Below are 11482 nucleotides of genomic sequence, written 5' to 3' on the forward strand. Positions count from 1 at the left end.
GTGCTACTTATATAATTATATTAAACTCTGTGGCATTCCTTGAAGATTTTTTTAATTTTTATTTCATAAACAAAACCTGCCTTGCATTTTTTAACTTCCTCGGTCTTTCCTTACAAAACAAACAAACAAACAAAAAAAGCTGTTCTCACGTCTCATTGAGGCCTTCGCTTCTATAAAAGGAGTTTTTCTTCAGCCTCATTGATCCAAAACATGAACCCTCACCTCGCTCACTGTCAAAGCGGGTTGTGGCTGAAAAGAAAGAAAACAGCAGTGCAGGATCCCAGCAGTCGGGTTCCCCTCAGAGTTTGGTTTTGTTGATTACACACTGGTGGAGTACTTTTCCTGGCATCACATCAACTCAGCGGTCCCTAAAAGGTCTGAGGAAACGCTCTGTCTTCTCATGATGCCACGATGTACTGTAAATATCTCGCAAGAAGGGACTCACATTTGATTTTGCACATGGGGAAAAAAAAATCTCAACCAAAACATTTCAGATACAGCTGGAACTAGGAACAGCAGTTGTATCCACAGATGCACGCGTGAGAAATAACACGAGGGACATTTGGTTATTGTCATGAAAATCAGGTTCAGAGGAAACAAGGGATGTGGATCCTCTTACCATTAACATGAGAGGAGGAAACATAGAGTCAAACTTTTTCATGAGGTCGTATTGTGTTAGTATTTTCACTGTTATTGCTGTAGTGTTTGCAAAGCATCAGAGTCACAGCAGTAGCGCTGCAGTTCAAATGCTATAAACAGTTTTAGCCAGGACAGCAGAGAGCTCTGTCTGTCAGTCCATCGCTCTGGTCCAGACTGAAATATCTCTACAACACTTAGGTGGTGTAGGTGTGTGTATCTCTGACCAAACAGAGCAGTTGAGTTGCATTGTGGGCGATATGGGCTTCAGGTTTTGACAAGGAAGAATTGTCGATTTGTGATTCTGGCAATGTTCAGTGGAGTACTCTTTTCAGCACAGCCCCACAGAGCTGTGGCTGTACATTCGTTGTCTGTTATATCAAATAAGAGGCTCATGTGGCAGTTTATAAAAATGTAATTCTGTTTTTCACTGTAAAGGTAAGTAGTTAGAAATCCTAGTTCAAGGCAAGTCAACTCTATTGTCAGTCATCCACATTCAAAGTAAAAGGCTGAGCAAAACGTTGTTCCTCAAAAGTGCAAAAACCACAGTGCATAACGAACAGCATAGAAACACAACAGGACTATGAAGGCGGGTGTGTTGCATATGACTACTGGTGTTGAAGGTGCTGAGTGCAGAACCATATGTAACCAGAGTAAAAAGCAGCCATGATTGACATAATAAATAATAAATGCTAAGCAGATAAAAAGCAGCAGAAGCAGAATAAAAAGGCAGAGTAAAGCATCACAGAGGGTGAGCTCAGCTGTACTGAAAAGCTGGACCCAAAAAGCAAAAATAATCTTGTTTCTTTGTTTCGTTGTGTGTGTTAGTAAAAATAATGAAGTCAAATCATTTCATGTTAGACTCAGCTAACAGTATTGCTCAATCAACTCAAACCACCAGGAAAGCTCATTTTTGTCAGCACACATTAAACACTGAGGCCTCAAACACACTGTGGTACATGGCCAAGTCTAAACACAGTTTGTCTGTCCAGCACATTGAGGGTGCTGCTGGGGGGTGGATTACTGCCACAGATGCTCTTTCTGCAACTGCTATCAGTTCTTCTTTGATGGCCGTTTATGTAATAACCCCCTCTGAGGTGTAGCTACACCTAAGAGGGAGCCTGAGAAAAGCTAGTCAGTAGGTGTAGCTGCATATACTTGCCATCCAAAATCATTATTAAATGACCATGAATGAAAACATACGTCAGCGCCATTAACGGCATTCTTTTTTTTGCTCCCCACAAATCATCTTGGCCATTCAACTGTACCTGTTACATCACTCACGCAGCTGCAGCGACAGAAGAACTATGGCTCCTGTTGACGTCAAAGTGATGTCGTTCCCGCCTTAAGCGCAGCTCTGCCTCTGATGAACGCTTGCAAAACAAAAATGTACAAATGTGCGGCAGTTAAATTACCTCTACAACTTGGGATTAATGACGCTTTCTTTCAGATTTCACAGATGCGGTTGTATTTCACAGGAGAGCTGCATAGAAATAATGAGTCATAACTGTCTTTTTTTACTTAAAATTGATGAACTTATTTTCCTTCCATAAAAGAGACAGAATCAGAAAGAATAGACTTCAGAACACTTCATCTCCCCTCATGTTCTTTAGCCATGTGTTACATCATCCTCCTTTATTTCTTTCTACTGAAAAATAGAGATATTACCATCAATCTTACAATCACACCTTGAGATTGGAACAAAAGCTTAGTGCCACTCACAGTGTTTTTTTTTTTCTTACACCACAAGAGGATAAGACAAAAGGTGCTCTCACTGCGAGAAAAACACTTGACCGAAGCAGTGCCCGAAGCTCACTCAGGCACTCCCTCAATCATTCGTGGGGAAACATGTTGCTCACTCTACCCACGTACAGGCAGTGCTGCCTCATTTCTTCTGAGCTGGCTGTTGTCTAATTGACGTTGATGGAGCGCGAACGGGCTCAAGTTCAGCTTCTCCGAGCAGTGCTACAGACTGGAGATACAATTACAAAAGGTCAACCATTACTGAGAGTGTGTGTCGCTGAACTTAACCTTTAAAATATTCACTAAAGCATGTGAACTGCTATTAATTTCCCTAAGTTTACACTTTCCTAATTTACTGTGTTTTTGACTATTTCAGTCAGTTAAATGAAAGGCTTTCTTTTCCAGATGAGCTTTTTCCTTTTCTTCTTTTTTTTTTTTTTTACCCCAAACATTGTTGAGAATGAGTTTATTCTCTTCCTAACTTTCATAAATTATGTCAACTGAATTTGATCTTATTTTTCTTACCCTTTATGTTTGTATAATTCTCTGAAAACTGACAATGAATATTTCACTTTTTTCACATACTTCAGCAGTTGACAGTGGGAAAAATCATACATACAACAGGGCGTTATTTGTCCCTGTGTTGCTTTGCTGTGCTGTCGCCTTCAGGTCTCTGTGATCGTGTGATACACGGACACTACAAAAACCCTTCCAGGGTGAAAAACCAATTACTACAGCTACATGTCTTTTCCCAGAAAAGCATTAGGGAAACAGCATGGGCTTTCCCAATTGGAGAGCATGAGCTGGGCTGACTCACAAACACATAGCAAAAAAAAAAAGCCTCACAACTGAAGAGAAAGAATGTGAAAAGTCAACTTTTTTAAAGTTTAATTTCCTCACAGAATCAGAAGTACGGTCTCTGTTTGTATTCCAGTCTGCATCAGTGATCAGGGGAGCACACACACACACACACACACACACACACACTAAAACGCACATGGACAGAACATGCAAATTGCACATAGTGAGGACAACAGCCACTGATCCCAAGACCCAAAGACAACCGATCTTAGCACCGACATTTCAGCCATGGTGGGGACACTATGGCAAAACTGCAGAATTAATCAGTCACTGTCAAATAACAGTAATTAGGAAAATGTAATTTTTATAACTGATGTCAGCAGCCTGGAAAATGAAATTATCTCAGCTCTGCAGGGTTGTCAAGTATGTTTCAATCAATTTGCAAAAGAAATCCTATCAGCAACACTTAAAGATCAGTTCTACTGAGTGACCATAAACAAGATGTGAGGCAGTGTGGAATATCAGTTATATCATCTTGATGCGAGACAGCTAATTGGCGGCTTTGTATTCAGGCTGGGTGCCCCTGTGGCTACAAAGGCTGAAGAGGTCCCTCATGGTGGAGTTAATTCCCTCTCCTTCACTCCACTGCTGAGACATCAGCTATTCCCAATCTCCCTGAATAGAACACTTACTCTACTCTCTGCAGGCACACAGGCTGGAATATTAATGTGCTGATAATACCTGAAGCATAATGACCACAGACCTCTCCACACCACCATTAATTACACTTATGTAATCATTTCACAGGTTTTTCATATTTCCACTTATTTAATTACAGATGATGACTTCCAGAGAGTCATTAGCCTGATACTAACTGCTGCTTCTTTAACTAACATCTGCAATCATTAAGTGATAGCTTTATTATAGGTATAGTACAGTATAGTATAGTATAGTATAGAATAGTACAGTGCATTTCTAGTCTTATCAACCACTCAAAGCGCTTTGCAATGGAAGCCACATTCACCCATTCATACAGTGCTTTTTCCTACCACACACACACACACACACACACACACACCGATGATTCGTCAGGGGCATGATTCTGCCCAAGGACACGTTGAAACTTAGCCAGGAATCAAACCACCTGAGCCACATCTACCTTGTCTGACTTGTGTTTGAAGTTGGCCTTAGGGACCCTGAGTGGTCCCCTCAACCTTTGATTCCTTTCAGCTGCACAGACTGGCACTGACTGCTCTGGATACGAACTACATGTTATAAATTACAGCAGAGCATTGAAAGGGTTTAGAGGGTTTAAACAACAAGAGAAGTATGTTTATCGGTCTGTTCTGAACTTTGATCATGCATCTGCTCCAGCTTCGGCACCAAAAGTGCAATTCAGATCAAATCAGTATGACATGAATGCTGCACATTCTTCAGCACTAAGTTTTAGCTGTGATATTCAGGATCTCTACAGACGGATCATAATTAACAATTAACATGTATTGAAGAAGACTCGAAACTAGCAATTGAGACCATAAGCTCATTAAGTGATGAAGCAAATGAAGGTGCAGTACTTACTTAGACCAGCTTGCTCCTTCAGTTCTTAAGTCTAGATCATCTCAGCATCTACTTCATGTCTGGAGCAGCCAAGGAAAGAGCAACATCAACAAACTTCACTGATGTTTTTAAGGTAAGGTAGAGTAATACTGAATCATCATATTTCCCTGTCTATGAACTGAAATGATAACAATTTTGTTAGAGAGGACATATTTCTGAAATTAAATCATTCAGTCTGCATGTATGTATAGTATTTGTCACCATGACACAATTTGCTGCAGGAAAGAAAAAAACAGTGTCAAGACCGAGCTTCTGGTTGCTTTAATATTAAAAAAGAGAATACAGAAAGTTTATTAGGCTAGTTATCTCAAAAGACTGATTTTTGTTTTTATCATTTGAGATTCATGAAACATGAAAAGCATTATCTTTCAGCTTTTACATATGATGCAACTGGACACACTCAAAACTTTCTATGCAGCAATATTTAGTCAGATAAAGCCATATACTCGGACTGAGGTAGAATATTGCTGACGCTAAATCCAATATGTTGTGGCGGCAAGCGCAAGAGATTTCTACTAGCGTTACCTAGGCAACCACAGACTCCTTTACTCTCAGCTACTCTCAGCACTAACTTCCCTGTCTGATCGATTGTTAATCTTAATATTTGTAAATTATTACTGAATTTCTCCTCTGTAAATATCTGTAAAGATCATATCATTGTAAAGTACGTGTTTTTTAGATATACTCAGTTATCTTGTATCTTTGCCAATTAGGCCATCCGGTAAGTATGGTAGGTTGACCTTAACCTTATACCAGGTGTCAATAATGTTAACGTCTGCCTTGACTTAACCGTTAACATAGAAAGCACTGTCATCTCTGAAAGTGTTATACAACGTAATTCTCTTTTACTGACCCAAAGTATCTCATCACATTCAAACAATCAAAAAGTGGTTACGCTAATGTTGCCATCAACAAATTTCTGACTTGTAACATAACCAAGAATAAAGCTAAAAAGCTAACCATAGCAACGTGATGAAGCCATTCTTATCAACACTTGAGCTGGCTACATAGCTAACGTTAGCCAGCTTATCAGACAGTACTGCACATTCCAGATACGGATCAGTTCGTCTAACGTGCGGTTTTGCAAACATGAACAACATGCAAAATGGTTTCTATGCAGTATTATTTTGTGTAACTTGCCTACAATCGGTGAACAGCCGCCCTTTGATGAGCTATCATTCCCGCAGCCTGCAGCCTGCAGCCTGCTGTCTGATGGATTTCCGGCAGAGTAGACACTGCGAACTGTTAGATGCTGCACAGCGCTGCCCCTCACACTCAATCCAGAGCCCTGAGTGTCATTTAATCAAACATGACTAAATAGCTGGATTTTTATATCTTGCTCGTTGCATGTAAATTAAGAACATCACAAAATGCCTGTGGCACAGTAACTGTGCGACTGAAGTAATTACTATCTTCATTTACAAATAAAGTTCAGTTACCACGATCGGTAAATGTTATAAATGTTATTATGTCCTTCTCGATCCTGGTCCTGAGGCCTGTACCACAAAGGACATTTGGGGTTAGTGAGTTAACTTCAGGTTTAACCATGGCTTTTTGGATCTAACTAGCTCTGGAGCAGGTTAATGTCAAAGGATCAGGTCAAAGCCTGTCAACAGCCCAACTACTGATCAATCAGATCACTGGAAAACCAGAGTCATCATTCCCACATGATCCTGGACATAAGAGTTTACAATAAAGTGACAATAAAGATAAATAGATATTTTTATAGATCAGTTGAATGGTTTTGTTTTCCCAGACTTTCTCTGTCAAGTCGTTGTGAGAGCACAATGGGTTCATGGAAGAAATGACATCCTTTTGTGTTTTACATCAAACGATGCACAGTTGTTTTGGCAATAATGTGTGACGCATTTCCTCTTACAGACCTAAATCTACCCCAAGACCTCTTCCAAGGTGACGTGAGTCCACCACGAGACAGGAGGGTGGGGTCCACAGCCAGGCCAGCCTACCAGGGTGAGCGCACAATGAGTTCATAGTAGAAACTAAAACCTGTCTGTAAATGTATTAAATACAACTGATATATTTAACTGTGATTTGTTGTTTCAGCATCTTCCTCAAGAACTTCCTAGCTTAACACAAACACAAACGTTACAGAAAAAAAAAAAAAGAAGCCGAGATGGCTTGGCGCTTGACGTCTGGCGAGGGACAGACTGCACCCAGGGAGGCGTTCTGTTGGGCAATGTTTATTTGTTTGTTTGTTTAACATTGGCACTACGTCGCTGTGCTGTCTGGGAATGTACTATAGCTGAGTGCTACCGACCCATACAATCTTGACCTGTCATGATTCAACATACATATGGGTTGGTAGTTACCGTAAGGATCACACATTACTCATAGCATCAACACAATTATCACAGAAATTTAAGTTTAAAAAAAAGTTTTTGATTTCCCAATCTATCAGCTTTATGTAGGCTACAGCTTCTTTGGGAGGAAAATGCATGTTGTTTTCCTTCCACGAGATACCAGCATTATTATGTTAGTGTGCTCTACACTCAAAATACTCAAGAGTATATTTAGAAGTCTGCATCTGGTATATACTGAGAGAAAATAACACTCAAACCTCCTGGCACTGATGTGAGTGGATACGAATGCATCCATGCGACTCAAAAATGTTTCAGACTGAACAAAAAATTGGTGCTTAGCCTGAGGCGTGAATGTATGCCGAGGCAAAGAAACACACACTCAGCTGCAAGAGTTCAGGCAAACAGGGCAGGGTGAAAATCTGCTCTGCATTTAGTCTTAATACAATTTAGGTTACTGAGCTCAAGGCTAATTTGATCATGTAATGTAGACCGTGTATAGTTTTAGCAGTTTACAGTGCGGCTCTAGGGATGTCAGTGCCGCCACTGGTCCACAACCTGAGCCCAGACTGAACTATGTCTACAACTACTGTAAATTCTGTGTATTCATGCTCACCAGAAGATGCAGCACTCTGACTCTGGTGATCCCCTGACTTTTAGCGTCACCATGTGGTTGATATTTTTGGTTTTAGCGAAATAGCTTAACAACTACTTGATGGATTTCCATTAAATATAATAGCATGTTTTTACAGTGGCAAAGGAAGCAGTTTCAGGACTTTCAGGACTGCTGTCCTAAGACCGGATTTCTAGGGCCCAAGATTTTTGCTACAGCGCCACCTATTGAATTGGTTAGGGGCCGGGTTAGTGTTGTTCCGCTCACGTTTAGCACATATTGGGTTAGATCAGGGTCCTCTAAACTACTTATACCTGGAGTCTTTTAAACTGTAATTATGTTTCCCTAAGCTGCAAACACAAACAAACACAAAGGTAGATATGTGCATCTTTGGTGCTGCACTATAAATCATCAGATTTATGCTGATGACTGTGGGGACAGTGATGCAGTTTTTTTTCCAACCCCAGTGTACAAGCCAAAGTGGGATGTTTCCTTGTGAAATCATGCAGGTGTCAGCTGCTGACTTGCAGCTTTTTTCTTGTCACACAGAGGCATTTCTCCTCCCAACCGCAGCTAAACATTTCACTGTCCCCCTCCCTCCCTATGATTTCATAAAATCTGTTATGCAGTATGATTGCCACCAGTTAAAGGCTTTTTGTGTGCATAGACTAGAAAAAAAGATGGGAATGAGCAGACAACAATAGATCAGCTATAAAACTGAGGCTGTGTCTCGCTCTTTTGTTCTGTAAAACTTATGTACACTGCACAATAAACTGGTAGTATTTTATATACAATGGGGTCTAAAAGTCTGAGACCACTTTCACATAAAAAGTAGTCGAAGACTTTTGTATCACAGCTAATAAAATCTTGTCTATTAAATGTTATATAAAAGCTATATCCAAAGTCCTGCTCTATACTGGTATGTTCCCCTTTTTTTTTTATTGTAATGATCAACTGTGCAGTGTATACTACTGAACCATTCAGATTGCCATTCCACTTAGGAAAATTAACCATATCTCACTGCCAGAATGAGATAATAGTTGATTAAACTCATTAATTTAACTGTTACATAAATAAAATTATAGTTAATCAAAGTTAAATATGCCAAAGTTTTTGCTGCTGTAACAACATCCTTCATATTCATTCAACCAAGAACCCCCCCCAAAAGAGGACAGGTACCTTTGCCAGTTGAAAAACAGTTTTTATAGGAAAATCAATGTCAACACGAATTCACTTTTATCCTGTTGATTTTTCCAAGCACAGAGCAGCAATTCAAGTGTAACAGTTATTCCAGCATTATTGAATTTGTTCAAGAGCATTTATGAAAATCCAAACAATATCAGTACTTGATCTTTATAAAAATAGAAACAATTTAAGTCTAAAATTAAGTGGAAAAACAACCTGATTGACATGACAAAACAGCAGGTAACAGATAATGATGACAAATACATTGAAAGTAGTCATAGATGACTATCTGAGACATTGAAATATGTACCAATCAAGAAAATAGTTCTTATATACAGAATAAATCCAGCAAGTGAAAACATGAAATGAGTGCACATACAGTAATCAAGTACAGTAAGTATAGGGAGGGTTTAGAGAGAAAGGGCTGTGACACACCATATACCTATTTTGCTTCTTTCTTCCTTTTTCGGAGAATAGGTGTCAGGATATCAGTGTTATAAAAACTATCAAATATAGTTGATTTTTACAGCAATCTTCAACCTCATCTTTTGGATTTTCCCTCATTTGTTATGATTTGTCTTGGAGTTAAAAATACAATTATCAGCTGAAGTGCAACTAAAGCTTTTCATTAATGTAACATGTCACATACACCTCCTTTCTAGGCAAACCCTTGATATGTTCATTGACATTAAGTAACTGTTTAGCTGACAAACACAAATTTATATTTATGTATGCAGCATCATAATGACCATTCAACATTAAAAAGTGATAATGAAATTAATCTTTGCATTACAAGAGTTGAGCTCATGAAATTACACGTTTGAAGGCGAATTAGAACCAACACTGTCCCTGCAGTAAAGTATAAAGTACTACAATATAAAAGTGTATATCAATATTAATCTTGTGACACCATGAAGCACTTTGATCATTAATATTTCACAATCTATAATGGTAACATCTAATAAGCCATTAAAACCTTTGAAATGTATTTAATTGACATCCTCCTTCAAATTGAGCTTTTCAGTACAGTGGTCTAACCTGGCATTACCAGACCAAGTCGCATTCAGGAATGGGTCTTGAACATCTAAGGTTATTTTTTTATTTCAAATGGGTGTAATCAGCTGTAGTGGACCAAAATGCTTCTGGACGCAAATGGACAGACCTACAAGTAGTCCGAGCAACAAAATGTGTGACGATAGATGCTCAAATGGTTCTGAGTTTGATCAGACGCCAGGGAAGGGTGCCAGACAAACCTGGCAAACCCAGAGGTACAGTGAAGGTGAACTGGAAATGACTGTTGGAGGCCTCTGTCAGTGAAGTGTTAAATTCCCACCTCCATAAGAATTTCTCGTCCATCCCGAGGCAGGTTGGGGACATGGAGTCCAAGTGGACCATGTTCATAGCTTCTATTGCAGAGGTGGCATGTTGAACCTGTAGTCAGAAAGTAATTGGTGTCTGTCAAGGTGGCAACCTGAGAACCCACTGTCTCTGCTCTTTACAGATGATGTGGTTCTGCTGGCTTCAGACCATGACCTTCAGTGCCCAGTGTGGTGGTTTTTTCAGCCAAGTGTGAAGCGGCCGGGATGACAGTCAGCATCTCTAAGTCTGAGGCTATGGTTCTCTTGTGGAAACCAGTGGATTGTCCCCTCCAGTTTGGGGCGAGTTGCCACCCCAAGCAAAGGAGTTTAAGCATTTCAAGGTGCTGTTTACAAGTGAGGGTAGGATGAGATGGGAGATTGAAAGGTGGATGGGTGCCGTGTCAGAAGTAATACGGACATTGTACCAGACCATTGTGGTGCAGAGAGAGCTGAGTCAGTCAATCTATGTTCCAACCCTCTCTTGTGGTCATGAGCTCTGGGTAGTGATGGAAAGAATGAGATGGTGGATACAAGCAGCCAAAATGAATGAATGAAGCTCAGACATCCAGATGGAGCTGAGAGAAAAACCACTGCTACTTTGCATCAGAAGGAGCCAGTTGATGTGGTTCGGGCATCTGATTAGGATGCCTCCTGAGCGCTTTCCTTTGGAGGTTTTCTGGGCACATCAAACATGAAGGAGACCCCAGAGTGAACCAAGAAGAGATTATATATCCCATTTGGCCAAGTGATCTCCCAGGAGGAGCTGAAAAACGTTACTGGGGAGGGATGCATGGAATACCCTGCTTAGGCCGCTCCTTCTGCAACCTGACCCTGGATAACCAGATGAAAAATGGATGGATGGATGGATGGCTGTGATTGGCCCGACCTGTCTGAGGACGGATGGAAATCTGTCTGAATGGGAGGGTGATCAGACCCATCTGTGAGAGCGAAAACATGAGTTTGCTGACTGGTCTGGTTGCCAGGCTAACAGTGCTCCTGGGAGCTCAATGCACTGCAACTTAAGAAAACACATGCAAAGAATGCATTGAGCTGCAGAGAGGTGAGCCACACACTGCAGCCCAAGTGTAGTGAGTCCCAAAGGCAGATGAGAGATTAGATTAGACCTTCCTAATATACAGTATTTTAGAAGTAGAAAACATATACCAACATACAAATTTAGGACAACTATTAAAGTTAATTTTAAGAAACAT

The sequence above is a fragment of the Trachinotus anak genome, unplaced genomic scaffold, assembly GCF_046630095.1.
Source record: "Trachinotus anak isolate AG129_WGS33_773 ecotype Australia unplaced genomic scaffold, CSIRO_AGI_Tana_v1 ptg000032l, whole genome shotgun sequence".
Classification (NCBI taxonomy): Eukaryota; Metazoa; Chordata; class Actinopteri; order Carangiformes; family Carangidae; genus Trachinotus; species Trachinotus anak.